Source organism: Mixophyes fleayi, chromosome 5, assembly GCF_038048845.1.
Source record: "Mixophyes fleayi isolate aMixFle1 chromosome 5, aMixFle1.hap1, whole genome shotgun sequence".
Lineage (NCBI taxonomy): Eukaryota > Metazoa > Chordata > Amphibia > Anura > Limnodynastidae > Mixophyes > Mixophyes fleayi.
In genome coordinates this window covers 225,839,642-225,860,591 of record NC_134406.1, presented here as the reverse complement: position 1 = coordinate 225,860,591, position 20,950 = coordinate 225,839,642, and the positions used below count along the sequence as shown (strand labels likewise).

The following is a 20,950-nucleotide window of genomic DNA, read 5'->3' as shown; positions in this document are numbered from 1 at the left end:
ATGACCTGGATACAGCCTCATATACAACATGAAATGCCGCCCGGGCTGTTTACACTTTATATTAGTGTAATAAAAAAAGCACCAGTTGTCAAACTGATGACTTGTACCTTACCATGACGGTATGAGGATATGCCTAATAGCACATCATAAAGCATTAAACACTGACACGCAATTACGTGCATATGCAGATTTAGATATTAAGATCTGTGGGATTCAGAATATACGCGTACTGCAGGTTTTGGTGTGAACGCATTTTGCACAGCATCAGATCCTATGTCCACCGCTATATAAACTAGCGGTGGCTAAAAATAGTTCTAATTTGCAGATGACACTAAACCACGCAACATTATTAATAGACGAGAGGAAGGTATGTTGCTACAAAGGCATTGAGAAATTGGAAGTTGGGAGGAGAAATGGCAGATTATGTTTAAAAAAAAACACACTACACAGCGGAAACGAGATTGGAACGAAAATATTAAACGGTACGAACAACCAAATGAGGCGATAATCGTCCATTTGGGCAGACTTTCGACCATTGTGTCACTGCACACACTGACCCGACTTTTGAACCAGTGGTCGTATGTCAGCTGTTTGAGACGATTATTGGACGAAAACAGTGTAGTGTGTACCCAGCTTAATAGATGCCTTATTAAAAGGTGATTAAAGGGAATTAAACCGATTACTATTTATGGAGGAACTTTTCTCTCTACAAACTGGGGTTTTGTTTTGCCTTCCTCTGCATCAGCCCAGCTAGGACTTGCAATACATACAATGTGATAACCAACAGACTGTCACGCACTACTTACATTATAACACACATTGAATCACATTCTATATTCCCCTCATGTTTATTGCACCTAAACACCCACCTATGTTCCCACATTATACAGCAGTCCTCCTGCAATCAGTGGAAATCATTTAGTCATCACAATGTGCCAGAGCCCATATTCTAAGCTTCTTTCTCCCCACTATACTATGTCACATTCCACGTAATATCAGCACTTATATTATGCTACATACATATCTAAAACTAGCCTTGACTGGCAAATTCTTATCCCACAGGCAATGACGCAGTTACTCGATCTTACAAGTATGCAAGGAAATTATTTTTTTTTCTCCTTTTTCATTCAAAATATGTTTACTGTATCTGAAAGTTGTTTTAACTATAGAGGACACATTTAACAAGTAATTTGCTAAATAAATTGTTATCCTAACATTGAATTTTTTTGTTTTGGAAACAGACATGTTGAATTTCATTGCCTGTGAATATCTAACGGGTGAAGTGGGAGACAATGTCTTCACTTCACTCAAGGACAGATAAAGAGGTTGAAAAGCATTTAAAAGTACCCGTCATATATAATGGTGATTTTTTTAACTTATTGATTTCTAAATGTTTTCTAATCTTAAAGAAGCAGAAAAATATGTTCTATTTTTATTTCTTTCTTCAAGTGTCCAAATCAGATGAACTCACATCCTGTACCTATCAACTAGCCATAAGAATGAATAGGTTTCCAGAAACTACTGACATTTTTTGGGAATGAGGGAAGAAGGTTGGGAAAAATAAGTTTACTTTCAATAAGGGGCATGTAATTCACTATGTATAAAACACCCACCCACATCATTTTATAGACACTACCCTCTGTCTGCAGGGATAAAAGCACAAAGACTGCTCAGTAGATTTTTTTAAAAGAAACAGAAAATTGGCAAAACGGTAATGTGTCAGCCCAACTTAGTCAGCCGTTTTTTCTACCACATGGAAAGCCAAGCACGCACTCAGTTACGTATTGAAGCAGCTATGACAAAATGTACAATTTCCTACTCTATCAACATAAAATCACAGGGTGCATTTTAATGATCAGTTTTATATACAGGTGACTATTATTGGAGTTCTGTAAACTAATTACAAACCTCAAAAATGGCAAATAAAATTCATAACCTATGCATTTTACTTGCTACATTACAAGAGGTTGTATAACAAATCCTGGTTGCCAGGTAGCCACGGTGACCAATATGCCCTGGCGGCTGCAGAGAAGTACCTTGCTCTGTGCGCTCCCCTCTTTTCTACACAGGAGACATGTGTAGCACAATTTGCATAACTCAATTTTAATGGTTCCCAAGCAGGTGCCTTGCAGTGACATGGTGGAGGGGAGCAAGCTTGGCAGTGTATTCAGTGTACCAGGCTGGTGTTTAAATTTTCAGGGTGCCAAAAATGTAAAATTGCAATTACTAAGTATAATACTATTGTGGGTGCCCAGAACGGTTTGCAAAAAAATGGTTTGGTGGAAAAGGATGGTGTCTAATAAGGGCAGATGGGCTGGCGTAAGCACGACACAGGCTGGTGTGCAATAAGGGGAGATGGGCCGGCGTAAGCACGACACAGGCTGGTGCGTAATAAGGGCAGATGGGCCGGCGTAAGCACGACACAGGCTGGTGCGTAATAAGGGCAGATGGGCCGGCGTAAGCACGACACAGGCTGGTGCGTAATAAGGGGAGATGGGCCGGCGTAAGCACGACACAGGCTGGTGCGTAATAAGGGCAGATGGGCCGGCGTAAGCACGACACAGGCTGGTGCGTAATAAGGGCAGATGGGCCGGCGTAAGCACGACACAGGCTGGTGCGTAATAAGGGCAGATGGGCCGGCGTAAGCACGACACAGGCTGGTGCGTAATAAGGGGAGATGGGCCGGCATAAGCACGACACAGGCTGGTGCGCAATAAGGGGAGATGGGCCGGCGTAAACACGACACAGGCTGGTGCGTAATAAGGGGAGATGGGCCGGCCTAAGCATGACACAGGCTGGTGCGTAATAAGGTAATAAGGGGAGATGCTCCGGCGTAAGCATGACACAGGCTGGTGCGCAATAAGGGGAGATGCTCCGGCGTAAGCATGACACAGGCTGGTGCGCAATAAGGGGAGATGGGCCGGCGTAAGCATGACACAGGCTGGTGCGCAATAAGGGGAGATGGGCCGGTGTAAGCATGACACAGGCTGGTGCGCAATAAGGGGAGATGGGCCGGCGTAAGCATGACACAGGCTGGTGCGCAATAAGGGGAGATGCTCCGGCGTAAGCATGACACAGGCTGGTGCGCAATAAGGGGAGATGGGCCGGCGTAAGCATGACACAGGCTGGTGCGCAATAAGGGGAGATGCTCCGGCGTAAGCATGACACAGGCTGGTGCACAATAAGGGGAGATGGGCCGGCGTAAGCATGACACAGGCTGGTGTTTAATCCTTTAACACTGAGGAACCGGCTGGTTCATCGTTATTTTGAGGCACACATGCTGGTGTATATATTTCTGGCGATACAGTATAACCAGGAGACCAGCTGATATTATAGTTTTGTGGGACCGCAGGCCGATGTAATTATTTGTGAGGGGCACCATGTTGTAAAATGTGTTGGACAGCTGTCTATTAAGGATTGGTCTTTAGACTATATAATATTTCCAGCAATCATTTGCTGGTCATTGTTAGATACGATATAGATTTGTTCAGGTCTGCCTTAAAGGTACAGTCATGACACAAGTATTGGTTTTCACAAGGTTTGCTGCTTCAGCGTTTTTAGACCTTTTGTCAGATGTTGCTATGGTATACTGAAGTAATATTACAAGCATTTCATAAGTGTCAAAGGTTTTTTTATTGACAATTACATTAAGTTTATACAAAGAGTCAACATTTGCAGTATTGACCCTTCTTTTCGAAGACCTCTGCAATTCGCCCTGGCATGCTGTCAATCAACTTCTGGGCCACATACTGACTGATGGCCGCCCATTCTTGCCTAATCAATGCTTGGAGTTTGTCAGAATTTGTGGGGTTTTGTTTGTCCACCTGCCTCTTGAGGATTGACCACAAGTTCTCAATGGGATTAAGGTCTGGGGAGTTTCCTGGCCCTGGACCCAAACTTTTGATGTTTTGAATCCAGAGCCATCTCGATATCACTTTTGCCTTATGGCAAGGTACTCCATCATGAATGATCTCAGGATGCTTTACTGTTGGCATGACACAGGACTGATGGTAGCGCTCACCTTTCTTTCTCCAGACAAGCGTTTTTCCAGATGCCCCAAACAATCTGAAAGGGGATTCATCAGAGAAAATGACTTTACCCCAGTCCTCAGTAGTTCAATCCCTGTACCTTTTGCAGAATATCAGTCTGTCTCTGATGTTTCTACTGGAGAGAAGTGGCTTCTTTGCTGGCCTTCTTGACGCCAGGCCATCCTCCAAAAGTCTTCGCCTCACTGTGTGTGAAGATGCACTCAGACCTGCCTGCTGCCATTGCTGAGCAAACTCTGCACTGGTGGTGCCCCGAATCCGCAGCTGAATCAACTTTAGAAGACTGTCCTGATGCTTGCTGGATGTTCTTGGGTGCCCTGAAGCCCTCTTCACAACTATTAAACTTCTCTCCTTTGCACCTAAATCAACCATTTATCTGGTCAACAAGAACTTCAATCTTACTAGCAGCAATATCCTTACCTGTGAAGCCCTTTTTGTGCAAAGCAATGATGACTGCACGTTTCCTTGCACATAACCATGGTTAACTGAGGAAGGACAAATGATTTCAACACTCTCACCTGTGTTAACGAGAGAATCACTGACCTGATGTCAGCTGGTCCTTTTGTGGCAGGGCTGAAAAGCAGTGGAAATGTTTTTGGAATTAAGCTCATTCTCATGGCAAAGAGGGACTTAGAAATTAATTGCAACTCATCTGATCACTCTTCATAACATTCTGGAGTATATGCAAACTGCCACCATAAAAACTGAGGCAGCAGACTTTGTGAAAAATAATATTTGTGTCATTCTCAAAACTTTTGGCCATGACTGTTCATATCTCCTTTATTGTGCCTTTCAGCACAACACCACTCAGCTTTCCATAGTCCTGTTGACATATCTGTTTTTTTGTTTTTTGTTTTTAAACACAGAAAATTGTTCTTTACAAACAAAAACAAAACACGATTTTTCTCTAATCTCAGGGTAAATTCTGGTGTCATTTGTACAGTCCTTGAATTGGAAGTTCCAATAAAGCATTTTTTTTTGCACCGACCTTGAATATACATGTACTAAGTTACAGTATCCGCTCGCATACACATCTTTTCTAACAAAATCAAGGCCGATCTTGCTAGTCCCTCATGACAGCTAAAATCGTAAATTCCTGTTTTCCAGTAAATGTCCCCGAAATCTTTACAGTTCCAAATGTATTCATAAATATTCTAGCAGCACACAACAGTACTCGCCATCAGTGCCTTTTACTTGCCAAAGCTGCATCAGAAGCTGAATCACAGATATTCAATTGTAGTTTAAAATTAGCATGAAAATTAGATGTTTTTTGTTGTTATTTTTTTAACAACTTTACTGAAACAAAGTCTTACACAATGGGGCATATTGAATTGTTGGCGGTACAGCCAAATTTAACGCGCCCCATGCACTATTACCATCATTACGGTAATAGTGTGCGTAAATACCGGTATTACGGTACATTTCTCGGTGGATTTCAGCTCGCGGCTCAGGGAGCTGCGAGCTAAAATCTGGCTTCCTATTACCGTAATAACGGTAATAGTTTTTAACGCCACGGGCATATTCAACAATTGAATATGCCCCAATGAACCACATTAGTCAATTACAAATTGCCCTGCGTGTATTTTTATCCTTGTATTACTAGAAGTTTGGTGTTTTTAAGCTCTCTCTTTTCAACCTTCCCAGTGTTCAAACCAATCTTTCTAAAAAAAACAAAAAAAAAACCTGAGGTTTTGCTGTATTTACATACCCAACTATAGGGCATTTATATGGTGTACAAATGTATTGGATTTATGAAAAATAAATTCTCTTTATCAAGACCCATATGCTGTATTGACCAGTTTCAGCTTTACTTCTTCATTCTCTCAAAAACACACATACATATGTGAAGCCCCTTTTATCTGAGTTCAAATATTAGAGGAACATTATAATACCACATTCCAATGTTTTTAATACATGTTCATAGTTCTGGCATTAAGTGTCACCTACAGGGGAGACTGCATTGTCCTAGGTGCTTGTGAAATCATGCAATTAAGCACTGTTGCAGATGAGGCGGTTTCATTTGTTTTCATAGTGTGGAAGCCTATTTTTAGTGTATCACAGGCAGTGTATGACATTCTTGGCAGGTGAAGTATGCACACTGCGGGAGGGAGTAGTACAGGTTAAGGCTTAATGTGTGACACTGTACCAGATCATTTGTGACATGTAGTTTAAATTCCATCCACTCCTGCAAGAGAATAATCTACAGTGATTATGGGTTTGTATGAAATACTAATTTGTTAATTTCCTCCTGTTGGTTTTCATGGTGTAAGTTGATGAACTCGATGTTGCAAACTACAGGCAAGCAACTGGCAGAGTTCTAGCTCTTGTACAATTACAATCCGAAGCATGATCGGTCATCCAGGAACGGACCTCTCATCGTAGAGGAAGTAGCTCAACGAGGGAACAGCTCAAATCCACTCATTTTATAGGGAAAATGTACCCTACTTTTAAGAAGTTGCCTTTTTATTTAGCTTTCCATAAATATTCAGTAAAATGTGTGGACAAGTCATTTTGCAAAAAAATACCCCCCACATTTTTCTGCATAATTGCATTTATTAAATAGATCTAGATTGGTGTGCTCCTCCTAACCCCCTACCTGCCATGAACTAGCAGATCCCTGCAAAGGCTCCAATGGTCCTGCACTGCTGTCATGAACAAATTGGAAGTTCAAAGTGGGGGATAGCGATAATACTGTTGCTTGTTTACAGCAGGCAAGCAGTAGAAGCCAGGGCCACCGAGAGGAGGGTACAGGGTATTTAGATAGAAATAACCAGGACGTAGTGGGAGGAGCCACTGACCTGTTAGCAAGCCCTCTTCAGTGGCTGTAAAAGGGGCCCCAAAAAGTATCTAGTGGGAGTAGCACTAGACCATTAGAACCTTCAAACTGAGCCACTGGACAGACGGCAGCCATAAATAAGACTACATAATCCATGGATGATTGTTGTGTCACATCACCCTGAAGGATATTGAGATCACTTTACGGAATGAAGGGAGCAGTTCCAATGGGCCACTGACCAGGAAAACTATACTTACCTATTAGAGATGAGCAAACAGGACCGTGTATGGAGATATTCACCTCCTTCTACCTCTGGCCACAAAATCTCACCACCGCAATTTTGCCCTAAAATTCTTACAGTTCTACCCCAACCACACCACATAGCAGAATGACTTGCCCGTCATATTCATCTATACTTTATTCATAGACTATAACTTCTGTGAAATGTGAATTAACAAACAGTGCAACATGGCATTCTGTGGATTAAAGAAGTAAAATAGACTCAAAAGATTGTATTGTCAGTACTATGCACCTCTGTGGAACAGCACGTTCCAGCACATGAATGGATTTCCGAAATATTTGCAGCAACTTCGAACGTCCCCACTACATATATGTCCTTTCAAGGGATTGTCTGTATACCTACAATCTCCTCTAGTTAATGAATCATTATGGGCATTCAAATACACATTAGAGTAGATTATAAAGTACTGAAAGAAATGCGAAGAAGCTTATTTAATATCATATATGCAGGAACACCACAGCAAACAATTGAACACTTATTTTTATTTACATGAACTATATTCGAAAGAGCCTACTTGTTAACTATAAATTATAGCATATATGCGCTATTTGCGCAATGATAAAAAATAAGCATTTATAAGAATGATTACATGGCAGAGCAGTTCTGGCGCTTACGTTTTAAGTCATGTCACTGAATCAATAGAGATTCATCTGCAGCTATCGACTGACTGCATTCCTGGTCAGCAGACAATTTTTCAAAACTGACATCCTTCTGTGGCATTAACAAATCAAGTGTGTGCAGTGCAGGCACAGAGAGGAAGAAAGCACTTTACCTTTATGTGTGTAGCTGAGAAACTTATTGCATATGTGGATCATTTCATTATTATACAACATAACAAAAAACAAAAACAAAATAAACCTGCATTATTGAGCAATGGAACCTCCGATATTTCATCCTTTTAAAATAATGTTTCCCCCACTTTCTATATTCATAGTACACCTAAATTTATTTATTATTACCCCTGTAAGTTGTTGGCTTAGCCTTCAATACCATGGCACTGTGTCCTTATTTAATCCCAAATTACTGAAATTAATTTGAAATCATAAAAGCAGAGTTTCAATGTCAAATATATTGTTAGACTAAGATCATATCTCTGGGATGCAGAATAAACAACATAGTATCTCTCATCTCAAAGTTGGGGAGAATATACTTCAGACAAAGCATTAGGTCCTAGATTAAGCCCTTTTTTACCATTTAAAGTGAACCTTTCACCTAAACAGAGTAGACAGGAATTATATGGGTTGAACCAATGATCAACCTATCAATTCACAAGAAAACAAAACAAAGGTTCATATGACCAATAATAAAAGCTTATACTCTCTCCTTAAATAAAGTAAGAATTACCATAGCTAATGGGCAGTATATTGACTTAGAAGGAACAGGACAAGGTCACCTTTCCTGCCCAGTCTACACTACATTTAAACAGTAAATGTACTATAAATATGTATCTAGTCTTGAAAGCAATTTGTAAGTGAAGAAACTCAGAGAAAAGTAAGACGACATTCACATAATCATAAAAAGGGACTCGCAGAATGGAAGAAAAATCACTGCAGAATTATACCAGCTGAAGTGCAAAAAGTTGGTCAACACCACCAAGCAGGACATAGACATATGAATTACATCAATGTGGCACAGACATCTAAAGACATAGAAATAATCATGCAATAAAGACATTAGCTATGCAGCAGCTTTCAAGTATTTGTGTGCTACATGAAAACAGCCAGTATTTAACTTATGTGCAAAGTAATAAACTACTTTGCACCACTTGCATTATAACAGTTTGTCCAGGATCAAATGTACGCCTTATTTTTGCCTTGCTCTCCTTAATGACTCAGGCCCAAGTGAGGCGAGATTTGCTCTTTCATGCATTTATGTCAACACCACATTGGAGGTGAAGCAATCACGACAGACTGTATCTTCAAAGTTTAAGAGTTAGGCTACAGAGAACTCCATATGATACCCCATTCATACTGCACCAAAATCCCGGGTTTTTGCCGGTGCGAGCTCAAATGACCCGGGTCTTGGTGCAGTATGAATGGTACAAGTCAAAAATCCCGGGTCTAAAAACCCGGGTATTCAACCCAGGATTTATCGAGGGGTAATTCCCAGGTCGGACCCGGGTTGCCCGCACTATGAATGGTGCAACCCGGGTTTTTCAACCCGGGTTGCACAGAAAACAAGCTGATTGGCTGTCTGCCTGTCTCTGGAGAATGATGTCATCGGTGGGAGCCCGTGGAAGAAAAAAAAAAACAAAAAAAAACCAGTCACCTTTCAATGACATCACCATTTTTCAGCCAATGAAAACTGCTCTGGTGATGACTCCCACAAATTGCCAGGGCACAGACTTGTGCAGTATGAATGGGGTCAACCCGGGAAATTCCCGGGTCCGAGGTGCAGTATGAATGGTGTTTCTGAGCTGGGACGCTCCGAGCCCCGGCAAAAACCCGGCTTGAAAAACCCAGGATATTGCCGGGGCGGCAGTATGAAAGCGGTATAACTAGTGGAATAGGAAGGAGCCAAAGCTGCATGTTTAGACACAAGGCACATGTACATGCTCCAAAAAGAAGAGTGTACCAAGTGGTGACAGGAAGGAATTCTGATTTACAACAAAAAGGACTTAATCACCAAGACACCAACAATATAACATTTATCCTCTGTGCCAACATAATACCACACGAAAACCATGTTTTCTATAGAGCTACTGTAAAGGGAGTCACTACACCTTTTCAGACTACTTTTGACATACAATGCACATATGAAAGAATAATGTCATCACATCTCAAGCTGTCCTTAAAATAATATTCAGTCAGAAATTTACAGAATCAAAATGGTTTGTATCCATAAACACGTATACCTGTTTGTTTCATTAATGATATAGCCATTACAATAGAAGAGGGCGACACAGTTTCTCCCCCAATTTTTGCAAACTTTTAGTGAACACTTATGTTTGTAATGGTTTAAAATTATGCATTTTAATTTGTTTTTATGAAGCTTTGGTTCCTAACCAATAAGAAAAAATCTGTCTAAGGGAATGATTAGCATACCCCAGGATGAGGAACCCTAATCTGTACAAGAGACATAGACCTTTGGGAACTTTTTTAAATGTCATTTCATTGGCTATAAAATTAGGAGACATGTACCAGAGGAGGTTATTAGAAGACATACAGAGTGTTCCAGTTAGAAGTGAAGGTGAACAGTTATGGCTCAGTGACTCATACGGAGGAATTAGTAACACATCTCCACCCCCTCATTCTTCATTGTAAGAGTAGAACTCATAACATTATTTATGATGGGGTCAGCTGGAAAATGGAACAGAATTATGGTAATAAGCATCATACAAGTGGGAATCACTGAGCCATGATTAAATGACTTGGAAATCAGCATTTACAGTATCTCACCTTCTCTAATAATTTTGCTCAGTTAGTAAATGTTTATTGGGAACTTAAGTGGAACATTTTTGAAAATGTTGCTCCTTTTAATAGCAGGGTTCTGCATTTGGCTGTAAAATTTTTCACATTTTTCATGTAACGCCATCTGAGAATGGTGCTAACTTAACTTACTGAGGCCTGGCTAGAATGTACTGCCCCAACTGTCTGGTTGTATTCTGCTACAGGCAAATGAGAACAAACTGAGCAATTTTCGATCCATCAGATTAAACTATTGCAAGGCGAGGAACTTGCAGAATTTAAGATAATTCAACATCAATGAGCCCAAACAGCAGCAAACCAACAGGACCCACACAGAGCCAGTAGTTTTCCACACTTAATCCTTATTTTGATTTAATCACAAATCTATTCACTTCTTCTATTCACTTCTTAACCATTTATTAATAAATCGCTTCATTTAATTATTTTCATTATTCTTTCACATTTTAATAGTCTATCCAGTCCCTATTCACTTCTCACCATCTGTATTGAATTACTTGCTGATGCTACTGATAACAGCAGCATCTAACTTATTATTGATATGCTGCCTTAAAAAAAAGAAAAAAAAAAAAAAAAGTAGTGTTTTTTGTAAGCCCTCATCTTCCACCAAAAGTAAATATACTGAAAACAGGACTATCTACTAAAACATCCTGACATTAGCCTTTACATTTCTATGGTGATCTTCTGCCAATTAAGAGTTCACCAAGAAGGCAAAACTTTATCTCCACATCATCATCAACATTTATTTATATAGTGCAAACAGAATCCATAGCGCTTTACAATTGGGAACAAACAGTAATAAAACAATACTGGGTAATACATAACAGACAGAGGCAACAGGGCCCAGCTCACAAGCTTATAATCTATGGGACAATGATTTGATGCACAAGTGTAAGTGCTACATCATATTGAATATTTGTCCAGCTAGAATGCAAAGGTTACAAAGTATTTAGTGGGCTGTATGCTCAGTCACACAACTATGTTGGTCAGAGGGTTGTTGTCTTATGTTAGCTGTGTAGAGGGTGATAATAGGGTGACCTAGGGGGGATTAAGAGGGTGGTAGAGGAATATTATAAGCTTGTCTGAAGAGGTGGGTTTTCAGAGAACGCTTGAAGACTAGAGAAAAGTCTTGTGGTGCGAGGGATTGACATCCATAAAGTGGGTGCAGCCCGTAAAAAGTCCTGTAACCAATGACCATGCTGTGGGCAGTAACATTATTGGGACACAAGAATCGAGTCCTACTCTGTGAAATGTGGTGGAATAATCAGATGGCGCTGTACTATGTGGTAAATATAGGAATAGGTTCATGTGGCTGTATTTGGTGACCATGTACAGAGAGCAACAAACAATAGAGTAGACATTGCAGTGCCTATTCTGGTATGTCACATTCACACTGTGGGGGGGTAATCAATTAAGTCCGGAGATCGTGGTTACAACACGGCTGTGCGTTGTACCTTTGTTGGCCGTTCCGGAGCGTAACCACTAATCAGTAATACATGTGGAATCTATAGTACTGTGCGCAGCATGTTGCCAGATGGGGTTTGTGTATGGGTGGACTGCCACCGAAGGCTGTATAGTGTAATCGGACGGAAAGGAAGATTTCATTTATTTTACTACAAAAGTTATGGCAACTCCAGTAATAATCAAGAAGAGCAGATGTGTAATTATTGCCACACTGCTTGATAAAGGATATTTTCCATGCAGAAGCATGGGGTCCAATCGCTTGTGGTAAGGGGGTGAATAAATGAATAGGGCTTGATAAATAAAGGGCAAGCCTTGTGCGGACTCACAAGAATCCTCAATTGTTCTTGCTGTTCCTTGATATATGCACATACTGGCAAGTGCACCTGTGGTGTCATCACGTGCACATATTGGTAGTTTGGCAGCACAGTGGGGATAGCTTAAACTTATTGACAGGTCACCCAATATTCCAGAAGTCTCCTGGATATACGGGCGTGCAGGCACAATGCGTCTTAAAGATGCAGTTTCATCCATATTGGTTTAAAACCATTAGCACTTCCATCAATAGCACATCACAATATGTTTTCTGCCAGGACTAAGTGGTGTCTATGTACAGCAGACATCTGTATGAGGGTCTATAGAATAACAGGAAGTTTTCAAATCGCTAGATGAACTAAAGTACATACAATTTTAAGCTTTTCCATTTTACTGCTTACAAGAGATCTTGTTAAAATCTTTATTTAAAAAACAAAATAATTATATATATATATATATATATTATTTTTTTATTATTTCTTTTTTTTTTTAAGATAAATGAGTGTTGGGGCCCCATTGTGTCAAGGCCCTAAGTGACAGTATGTCATTACTCTGTAATGCCAAAAAAAGGCAGCTAAAATATCTGGCACACCATTTGTGACCCATCTTTTCAACTTTCAATCAAGCATGTATAAAATGACAGTGCAACAATGTTTCTATGTACTAAAGTAATTTTTAGTAGATTGAAAGTAAATATTTGTATTACCTTACATAAACTGTTGTGATGTCTACACAAGTTAAAGTTTAGAGGCTGAAAGCTGTGCTAGATAAGCACGTGATCTATCATAACACACAAACACACACACACACACTTTCAGACACAAACAATTCAGCCATTTAGCATTTCATTTTTATCTAGACAAAACCACCAAACACATGGTGGCAGGGAGCCAGCATTATGACCTAGCGACTTAACAGATATTAATATGGTCTGCCTTTATTTAGCGACACAGGAAACGGCTTTCACAAAAGTACACTAAAAATATGTGTTTATAGATTAGTTGCTAAATGAACAAGCATTGCATTAGTGGAGTGACATCCTTTTCCTGGGAGAAGCTTCCTTCTGACATCTACATAATTGTGAAGTTTGTGTTTTAGTCACATTTTAGAAATCATCACGCCTACTATAATGTTTACAATTAAACCACTTGCACCCACACAAATCACCATTTATACAACGTGTCACTAACCTGCAACATAAATACATATCTATATATACACACACACACACGAAAATAAATAACAAAAAGCTGCAAAACTAACCAGGACAGCAAAAGCTTAATACGTTCATAAAAAGGCAGTGTATATTAAAGTAAAGTCGATTTTAAAATCATATACAGACAATAAAATGTATTCCTTTCCATGAAAATACTAACTTACGAAATTATTCTTCAATTGTTCTGTGCACATCCAAACAACATGGCTAATAGAAGACAAATAAGTGCTAAAAGTTAACAGAATTCACATCAAACAAAACAAACAAACAATAAAACCTGCTGGAAACAGACTGCCACCATACATCCTCTGCTGTGACATTCTCATAATACAATATAAATCAAATTAAATACCCCAAAGCACATTAAACAGCTTGTATGATCAAGACCATTCATTTACGCTTGCCTGTATAATACAGAACAAATTACAAAGGGCAGATGTACCCTCTTGTTTGACCTCTGCTTGCAGACAAGAGCCCCAAAGTGGCAATATCCTCCAAGGGAGAATAATGTGTCTCACCGGTTGGTCTCTTAGTCTCTGCTACGAGCACCTTCACCACTGACAGAACATACAATTCCTCTGTGTCTCTAATGCAGCATAAAAAGATTACAGTGAAAACCTATGGAAGGGAGTAAAGTAGCAACATCAGCAGCCAATAGGAAAGCGATCCAGGCAGAATTTAGCACATGCTCACAGAGGCTCTGATACTGTCACCATCGCTTAGAAGGCTCCTAATCTAATTATAGCCATTTGCTAGAACTATACTACTGAAGCAGAGCCCATGAGCAAATTAAATTTTAATAAGTGAAAACCTTTTCAGATAATATAAAGATTCTGGTTCGCCATCACTGCTCAGCTTTAATTTATTTGCTTCTGTTATTATAAAACCATGTTGCCAAACAGCTTTTTATTTTTCTTCCCGCTTAAATCATGAAAATAACTTGTCACTTTAACCTACATATGCATAATTCATTAACTCAGTGTGCACACACTAGGAGCCCCTGCGCTTATTTACTCTGACTAGATAAAAGCAGTTATCAATACACATGGTCAGACCCACAAGAGGTTAATGGCCTTCTGTAAAAGTGGACTACAGCAGGTAGGATGGACCTTTTCTGGGCTGGGGGTGTATTTCAAACTTGCAGTTTACAGCACTTACTGTGTAGCTGCCAAACGTCCCCCATTTACAGAGACAGTGCCAGGTTTTGAAGATTTGTCCCTGTAATTGTTTCCCCTGGAAATGTCCCTGGGTTACTATATTGACCATCTGCTATTTTATATACCCACTATATTGACTATTCATTCTTATTCACAAATGCATATTTATTGAACAGGAGCACTGAACATGCAACTAAATTACATTCTAATCATATTGAAAACCATGATGGGGTCTGTAGTCTCCCAATATCTACCAAGATCATATCATACAGGACGTGCTTTGAAGCACCCGCTTAGCCTCAAAGGGTCTCTGGAAATTGCTTGAAAATGTTGCCAACTGGATTGTCAGTATGAGTTTACAGCATAGAAAGCGTATTTCTGGGAAAAGTATGTGTTTCCTACTCTATCACAAGGAAGCACTTTGTGTAATATGTCAAAGGCGACTTGGTTGTGACAGCACCATGATGGAGGCATCGGGCTTGAGGGGGGTGGGCACCAAGACACAGTAAATGTTCTGCTAGTTATCCTCCTCATACTGCCTCATAGCTATGACAAAGTGTCTCCGAGATGTGATCAGAGTAGACATCTAGCAGTTTCCACTGTAAACATGCCAGACATGTAGGCAAACCATAAACGTGACCAGACACAGTTTGGAAAAGATGATTTTACAAGAGACAGATAAAGTTGGAGGAAGCTGCCATCACAGTGCATAAAGTCATTTAAATTGAGCTTCTACTAATGGCAAGCTTAAAAAAATAGATGACATTTGCCAAATAGACCCCCCAACCCTTTCATTATCTGCAGCAGAGACAGGAAACGCTGGTACTCCAGTACTTGTAGAACTACCTTGTACATACAAAGCAGGTATGGGATCTTTTATCCAGAATGCATAAGGCTTGGGGAATAAACATCATTTGGGGGGGCATTCTGAAAATATACTGGGCAGGAATTGTCAATCCCGTTTTGAAAAAAATCTGTTACCATAAAAAGTTAGAAAAAAAGAAATATAGCAAAGCGCTGAATCCACCAGTTAATAATATTGATTCAAATTTTATAAGGTTGGTTCATAAAAATATACACCTGTGTACGGATTCTTAAATCTCCCTCAAGTATTGGACATAAAGAAATATTCAGAATATATGGAGGTATAGGAGCCTGAGAGAATCAGACTATGTCAGGGATTTATTACACTTCTTATAACCTTCCACAGGTCAAAGTTACAGTCTCAGTGCCATCTGTGTTCTTGTGCTTTTTTTGTGATTTCATTACCATAGTTGACACTTTATCTTTTCCAGGTTTCAAAGATGAATTTAAGTAATTGGATATTTCTACTCTCTGCGAACACATTCATATTCTTCCTCACTCTAAGCAAACAGCACTAATCTAGGGCACTTGTTTTGCCAGGAGTAACATGAAATTAGTTATTACATCAGAAGGGTCAGAGAGGAGGCCACAATAACACACAGAGCCTCTTCATTTGATACTAAATTGCTCTATCATCCAGCAAAGAGATAAATTATCCAAACAATTTGCTGGATTGTAAAATAAAGCAATAAAATAATTATATCTGCTGCCAACATCATTACAAAATGTAAACATGTAAAGCACTCGCATAACCCGACATTCTCCATAGTACTTTACTACACATATAAAATATTCTACATAGTAAAAGTGGAGGTGTTGCCTATAACAACCAATCATATTCTAGCTATCATTTATCTAATACATTATAGAAAAATGATTGCTAGAACCTGATTGGTTGATATGGGCAACCCTTCCAGTTTTCCCATTTAGAAGGTTACTAAAATATACAACATGGAATATATGATGTAGAGATAACGTATATGATTCCAGACAGGTTATCGCTTAGTGCAATTTTAATTTTCAAAGAGGAAGCAACAAGACTAATTAAAATGCATAGCAGCATAAAAGAAGAAACTCTTAGGGGGCCTTTAAGGGAAACTTACTGAAGTCTAATGCAAATGCTTAGATATAGGATAGTGGTTATATTTGCGAAATAGACCCTAAAGATCTTGCATATTTAACCAATCCCCCCAAAAAGGAAACTGAAGAATATACTATGCAGATTTTTGGTCTGTTTTCGGGTGCCAAGGCGTCATAAAAATCACTGTGTACCAAGCAGTGCTTTTTTTTGTCATAGAACTCACCGAAAAAAAGTTCCAGCGCCTTTTTTCAACAGATTTTCAAAGTTTTAAAAGCAACTTTTGATTCAATCGCTGTCGAGCGTAGCAGGTCGGCGGAAAAATCATTAAAACGGTGCATGCAGGCTGCTTGTGTGTGGAGCCCGATGCATGCGTACTTCGTCCGCACTGGTTGTGATGGCACTGCTCGGCTTGTGGCACTGCTCAGCTTGTGATTAGTCGTGTGGTCGCGTGCCAAGTGCTTACTTGTGGGCAGTGACCATTATGTTTCGTTACACAACTGACGTGTGTGGGTGCGTGTACAGTGATTGACTACGTGATGCGAGTTCCAGCACATTTTTTCTTACAAAAAAAAGCACTGGTAGCAAGTATGCTGTGACAAATTCACCAATGATAATTGTAATGTTACTATATTTGTAATAACTTCAAAAGTCAAAAATGTATTATTTCTGAATTCCTTGGTGCATTAATATGGTCTTATAGTAGCAAAGAAGAGATAGTAAGACCATTAACTTGGACTCTAGGGAATTTATGACTCAAGAACATTGGTTCAGCTTACAAAATATCTGTGGGTTGGTGAAGGGAACACCATCTTCAGGGATAAAAGACCATTCCACTGAGGCTTAGTTGTAGATTTATATAACTATCCTTTTAGCTGGCCTAGTGACCGCTATATGTAGTTCTCAAACTCATTGCCAGTCAGTTCTAGGAAAGATCGTTAACAAACATTAGATGTCAAACTCTTACTGGTATAGGGAAGGTAATTGATCAGATTATAGACACACATCATCTCTAGGAGTCTGAATGGCAATACTGCATGCATAAATAGACTATATATCATTATTAATTCATTGAAGCTAGCAGCAAAACGACAAAGACAAGTGATATACAGTTGTCCACAAATTCATTTTCTAAAAAGGACTTTGAATTATCTTAAAGGGTCATACTCCTATTATATATTGCATACCATTTATAAGTTTTAAAAGGGTTCTCAATTAGCCAAAGCTCCAACTATATTTACACAACTTAAAAGCTAGTCAATTTTATAAGTAACACGTAACTGCTCTCTTTAAAGCTGCAGTAGCACCTAGGAAAATTATTTTCTTAACCTGCCCCCTCCTGAAGCCCTTTGGACTGCTATATGCACCCATTTTTGCCAGGGCTCTGATGTCTTTTTTTTTTTTTGTTCCCCTGTAAAACACAGAAACGGCAATTCCATTAAGTTAACCATTGTACAGGAAGGTGGCAGGACATGGGGAGGGTGTCCGAGTGTTGCTTGTGATTGGTCCTCTCAATCTCTTTACCTTGGCTTGTTATTGGTCCTTTCACTCACAGATACTCCAGGTTTCTGGTCAGAGTTGTGAGACAAATTGGAGTTCCCGGGAAAAGCTACTGCATGTAGAAGTCCCAAGTGCTCCAGCTATCAGGAGGGAGTATGTCAAGAAAATATTTCCCTTGGTACTAATGCAACTTAAATAGACACATAAGCACAATGAAGCCCTGCTTTTCACACAGACACTTAATACAAGTTTGTCTCAGGAAGAGAACCTATGGGAAACATCTAATTTACCAATCACAAAGAATATAAGCTCTGACAGGCAAGGCCCTATACCCTATCTTTCTAGTCTCTGTCTTCCTCGCTTGTCCTCATCTCTTCTGCTGAATTGTTTCTGTATGCCATGTGATTTGTTCTGTTAACTGCATCCATGCTTTTATTATTCTGCTCTGTACCCATATACAGGTCACTACTACTGCTTTCATTTTCATGTATGTCAAATTTGTACTACGTTAGGCACTACAGAATCTGTGGCGCCACAGAACAAACAACAACAACAACATAGATTGCATTGTGAGCCCCCATACCATCCTTAAGCCTCAGGAAGTGCAGAAGAAGCATAATGAGGCATCACTAGTGGGTTTGGAGATGTAGAGTTGGGTGTGGGAGTGAGGTGTCTAGAGTTCCCCAAGTCAAGATAAAACTCCAAAAACACTGTACTGCCACTTGTGACCCCCACACAAAGGAGCACATATATAGTTTATATGACTATAATAGGACAAAATTCATATAGAATATTGAGTGAGAAGTCAAACAAGGGCTGAATCTCACCATATTGGGGCTAATCAATGAGTGCAGTTTAGGCGATTACTTAGACTAGGTACACAATGCAAAAGCTTTTGACCAATTTGTTATCACTAATGATTTTACAAACAACTGAAGTTCCAATAAGTCTGCAGATTCATGTTACACACTATACACTATTTACCTTCAGATCTGTGCTCTTCATCTGGTCCAAGAGCAGTGTAGTCGGTCATTCCAGTCACATTGATTAGAACAAGTGAAATAAACTTTGACTTTTCCCCAATGTCATTATAAATTTCGTTAGCTGCTGTGACAACAAAATATTCAGTCTCAGAACAGACAAATTAATCCACCTACAGCGCACACTACATATAACACCACAGACACAGTGACAGGTTCTTACTCTCTCTCTGGAGAGACAGTCGTGTGAGGTGCACATACACTGCAGGATCGAAATGTGGTTGGAACGAGATTTTTAAACAGAACGAGCAATCAAATGAAACGAAAATCAGTACTTTGGAACGACTGTCAGTCATCATGCAAGTACACACACTAATGTGATATCGGGTTAAACAATCGTTTAACTGGTGTTTAGCACAATAATTAGCTGAAAAACGTGTAGTATGCAGATAGCCTTACTTGGCCTCTGAAACAATTTAGAGACAGCCAGATTGAAGCAATGAAATAGGGTTTTGGAGAGCTTTAACCGATCAAAAGTTACTTACTGTTACAAGCCAGTGAAAAGAAAAGATAACGATACATATAACATTATTTCAATAGAAACAGTGGAAATGGACATTTCAATGACATAAAATGAAACACATTCGTTCAAACGCACCTTTTAAAATAAGCTTCCTTTAAACAAAGAGCCAAGGTTAACAAAGTAATGTTCAAAAATATTTCAGTGCGGTAGCCTGGAATCTTGTAAGCATCCGTGTCTACATTATTACCATCCTATGGAACACATTCTTTGTTCCTTCTCTCTCATTCAAGCAAGGCTTTGTGTTCCTTCCCAGCATTAGCATATGAATTGTTGTACATGTAGTAAACTATCTATTCTAGGATGTTTTCAGTAGGATAACCAATAAAATAGACAGGAGTCGTCTCTCATTCCCTTAGCAGATAGATGTGCGCGAGTAGTGTATAAACACAATTCTAACCCCTGAAATAAAGCAATGACAAAAAATAAATAAAACGGAATCCAGCAATTACTAACTGCCTAAATCTACTATGTTTGCAGGTTTTTGGGTTATTTTTACAACTTAAGTTCTTCCATAAGCAGCTATTTACAGCTATTTGACATTGTTAAATGATCACACTTAACTATATATAGCCAGCTTCTTATAGTTTAAAGACTTGCTGATAACCACATATTAAAACACGTACGCCATTTGAATGTAAATACAAGTATTCTGTCAAAATACATAAATAGCCCAACCATTGAGGGTTAATCACTTTTGATTCACAGTTGCTGCAGACAAAGGTTTAGTGTGTTTTAACCACAAGGGAAAGAAGTCTGGGGATGCTGGAAGAGGCTTGCCGACACTAGTAACCGTCCAACCACCAAAGCTTTCTGTCCTCAAAATCACAAATCAGAGGTCCAGGGAGGATTCCAAGGTATCCAGGCTTTAGGTGTTCACCTGTCTCTGGTTTCTTCTCCAGAGATGGTGTTCCAGGCAGAATACTGGGCACTACTATACTTCCGTGTAGAAACGCTGTGGCGCTTACGTCTATACGCAAATAAAACAAGGAATGTTATTGTTGCCATAGAAATGGGCAAGTCAGTCACCTGACCTACCAATGGGTGGATCAGATTTTACGATGTTTAAAGATGGCACAAGTTATACTTCCAGTTTTAAACTGTTGGTAGTAAAAAGAGCAGAAGAGATTGAAATAGAGCTACAGGACGTGAAAATGAAATCGATGAATGATGTGTTAGACGCTGGAGAAGAGAGAAAAACTACATAGAAAAGATGCCGTGGCCTAAACGTACTAGACAAAGTGGTGTGGC

The 20,950-nt window shown here is 39.5% G+C and overlaps 1 protein-coding gene across 3 annotated transcripts in view; it reads right to left on the bottom strand.

Moving 5' to 3' along the window:
* The window catches only part of FAM110B (family with sequence similarity 110 member B), a 70,831-nt gene that overhangs the window by 40,386 nt on the left and 9,495 nt on the right, over positions 1 to 20,950 (bottom strand). Inside the window, exon 1 of one of the 3 annotated variants that reach the window (XM_075213550.1) lies at positions 14,059 to 14,117. The exons of the other annotated variants lie outside the window; for them this stretch is intronic. The gene's annotated coding sequence lies outside the window, so the exon portion shown is untranslated. Of the gene's footprint in view, positions 1 to 14,058; positions 14,118 to 20,950 lie in introns of those variants that run through there. 3 annotated transcript variants of the gene reach the window in all.